Raw genomic sequence first — 3,382 nt, 5'->3', positions numbered from 1 at the left:
GGGAAGTAGAATAGGCAGATCGACGAAGTACACTGTTGAGGGGAGCAGCGGGCAGGTCAGGAGAGGTCTGCCGCGCCATGTGGATCTCCCCCCGGGCAGGCGGGGATCGAACTCATGAGGAAGTGGCTTAAGCTTCTTTGTGCTGTGCTTTAACCCGCTGAGCCATCAGGGAGGGCCCTGGGGTTTTACTTTTATCTGGAGAGAACCTGGCATACTGGAGGGTGGAAGCTGAAAGGTGGTCAGAGAAACATGTGAAGGTCCTTGATACTGGGAGAGGAGTGGGGGTCACCACAGCAGAAACAGGGTGTTTTAGCCTGGGGCACCTCAAAAGCAGAGCTGAGTCAAGGACTTGGGGGCAGGGAGTTTGTGAGGGAGGACTGGTTGGCCACAGAGTGACCAACTGGGGAGAGAGCAGTAGGGATTGTTGGGGTGTTGCTCCCGGAATGGGAGTCCCCTTCTGCTGGGGCCTCTTGAGAAGCAAACACAAACCTCCAGAATTGCTGATGTACCCCACATGGGCGACTGGGACATCCTCCATCAGGGGTGCTCACGTTCTCCCCACTTCTACATTGAGCTGAATGCAGGCCCCCAAGATCAGAGGAACTCAGGGGACTAAAGGGCAGACACCCCATCCTTGAGGCACACCATGCCAGTGCAATGAAACAAACCCTCCGGAACTGTCCATGCCAATGACAGGTAAAATCAGAGGCCAAAATTATCTAATACCTGTGAGGAGCCTACTGACGTCATCCAGGTGACAGACGAGGTGGCAAGGGAGAAGGTGGTGGCCTGTGGAGATGGAGAAAAGGGGGCTGATTCCCAAAATGTTCAGGACTTACGTCACCGGCTCTTGGCGGTGGATTTGGCTGAGGGTGGTTTTCTTGCCAAGAAGGAGAATCCTGGGCGTGGCAGGTGGGGGCGCAGGAGGGTGGGGCATGGCTGGGAGCTCACGTGGAGACGGAGGTGCCTTTCAACTAGTCCACAGAAGCTGATGACTGTGACGCTCAGGCGGGCCGGAGCTGTAAGTGTGAGTCATCGTCATCTTGGTGGTAATTGAAGCCATAGGTGAGCATGAGATCATCTGTGGAGAGAACACGCAGAAGGGCCTTGCAGGGGGAGAAGAGGTGGTGTCCACCTGCAGCTCCTCCCTTGGGGATCCCCCAACCGCCCCACCCCAGCAGCAGAGTGACATTTCAGCACTTGTGACTCTAATTGAATTTAATTGTCTCCTCCAAGTTGCACTAAAGCCTTTTCAAAGTCCCCTGAAATTACGGAACATCGATAACACCGCTCCTCGGGGTTTTAATCTGTGTCCTCCCTGAGAATGGTGATTAATTTTTTACAAGCTAATCATATCTCTTAGGCAGGCTGTCAGCAGAGGGCCGTCATCTCTCATCAATAATGAAGAGATCGCCCTGCCTCTCCCTGCTGCCTTCTGCATAATTCACCAGGAGGGCTTCAAACACAGAAGCCAGGGGGCGAGGGGCCGTACTCTTAATCGGTGTCCTTCCTAATTATCCTAGGGTGGGCAGGGGCAGGGAGGGGTGTCCAGAAAGGCAGGGGGGGGAGGGGCCCCCGGAAGGGCAGGGATAGAAAGCCTGGTTAATGGGGGCACATATGACCCCCCCATGTCACACATCCACAGTCATCTTCCCCGCCAGCCTGCCCCACCACTTCATCTGTACCCCTGTGACCCCATCCCATCCCCTCACCTCTTTCTGCCTGTGACAGAACTATCCAGGCCCTTTGGGTCAGGCTCTGCCTTGGGCCCTGAAGCCCAAGTCCCAGTTGAGGCTGTGGGCCCATTTGACAGATGAGCAAACTGAGGCCTCAAAAGCAGAAGCAACTTGCTCAAGAAAACAGCCTGGCAAGGGTGGTTGAGTTAGATCTGCCGGCGGGTGTCCCCCAGACCTGTGCTCTTTCCCCCCAAAGCTCAGGCCACGTGCTCCCTGGCCCTCAGCCTCTGTATTTTGATACTGAAGAAGAGTCTGTCCTTTTCTTCCCCCTCGACACCAGGGGGGTCTCCCCCAGGGGACCCGCTGCCCTGTCTTCTGTTACCCCTGGCTGTCTGTCTCCGAGGCCAAAGGACAGAAACAAGAGTCTGGAGAGGAAGTGAGCAGGGAGGGCATGCGGAGAAGACAGGGACAGAAACAGAAACTGAGACTGGGCTTGCTCCTCCTCCTGGGCATGCAGGACTTCGCTCCCTGACCAGCTGGTAGATTCCAGAAAGCAAGGGGAGGCTGGACGCCTGAAAATCCCTTACATGAACATGATTTCTTGCATCTAAGCCTTGAGCAAGTGCCCGTGGGGGCCAGGAGGTGAGATGGTCCCCTGAGAAGACAAGGGTCTCTCAAACACCTCCATGCCCACTTAGCAGGTGGTCCAGAGGGTGCGAGCCCAGCGTGCTCCCTGCCCCCCTAACCTGGGGAAGGAGACCCCTTCCTCAGAATGGCAATCTCTCTCTGAGCCTGGCTCTGGTGATGGGGCAGAGCCCAAGGGCTCCCCAGTTGTCTATGGGTGAGCCCCTAACCTGGGTCTCTGGCCTGACCTTGTCAAGCAGTGGCCAGACCGGCCCCCTGGGCTCCAGCTCAACAAGTCTGAAGGCTTCATCCTCATCTGCTGTCCCTTAGTCCTACATCTGGGTCATCGATCGTCCTGGTTTGCCTAAGACAAGAGTTTCCAGGGAAACGGGACTCTTGTTTTCAAAGCTGGGAAGTCCCAAGCCAAGCGGGGGTGGGCCCCCTGAGTGAGTGTCCTTTTCTTCCAACCTCCTGGGGTTGGGGTACAGCCAGCTCATCCTTCCCTTCCTACTGACTCTGGCTGTAGCCCTGGCCCCTGTGCCTCTGAGTTGGGGTGTTGACTCATCTGAAACTTGAGGAAAAGTCAAAACCACCAACTTTGCTTTGGGAGGGAGCAAATGTGTTTGAAGCTGACTCATTGTAGTGTTATGGCACCCCAGTGTGAACTGGGCCGCCTGTCTGTGGGCCTCACCTTCATGCTTAAAATTCAGTTGTACTGCAGACACACACAAAAGAGTCAATAACGGGTTTACTTACAAAAGGGGAAAGGAAAAGGAAACAAGTAACTGGGATCTTTTACCAGCTTGCTGACGTGGAGATCTGGTAACAAACTAACTGAAAGCCCAGAATCACTGGAAGCCCTGAGTCACTGCAAGCCCCAGTCATGCGCCCCGAGAGCCATTTCCCGAGCCAGGGAGAGCCCGTTGGACAAAATAGCACCCTATTTATTCCCCAAAGTCCCAGAATGCCTGCTTAGCTCCACCCTTGGGTCCTTGCAGTTCTCTCCCTGGTACTGCTGGGAGTTGTAGTTTCCAGTCATGGAGTAGGGGGTGGAGTCCACAAGACTCTGCAGAGTTCCTTTA

General features: G+C 55.3%; 1 long non-coding RNA gene across 1 annotated transcript; it reads right to left on the bottom strand.

The window, feature by feature from the left end:
- Positions 1-143: 143 nt before the first annotated feature.
- LOC105853392 lies at positions 144-1,036 on the bottom strand. The gene is made up of 3 exons (XR_001145230.1): positions 952-1,036; positions 727-789; positions 144-228 (listed from the first exon to the last, which is right to left on the bottom strand). It is a non-coding gene; the product is annotated as an uncharacterized LOC105853392 (long non-coding RNA).
- Between the last annotated feature and the right edge of the window lie 2,346 nt (positions 1,037-3,382).

Source organism: Condylura cristata, unplaced genomic scaffold (assembly GCF_000260355.1).
Source record: "Condylura cristata isolate star-nosed mole 26May11 unplaced genomic scaffold, ConCri1.0 scaffold00008, whole genome shotgun sequence".
In the NCBI taxonomy this organism is placed as follows: Eukaryota; Metazoa; Chordata; class Mammalia; order Eulipotyphla; family Talpidae; genus Condylura; species Condylura cristata.
The sequence above is the reverse complement of the archived record's forward strand: the minus strand, read 5'-3'. Positions and strand labels throughout refer to the sequence as shown.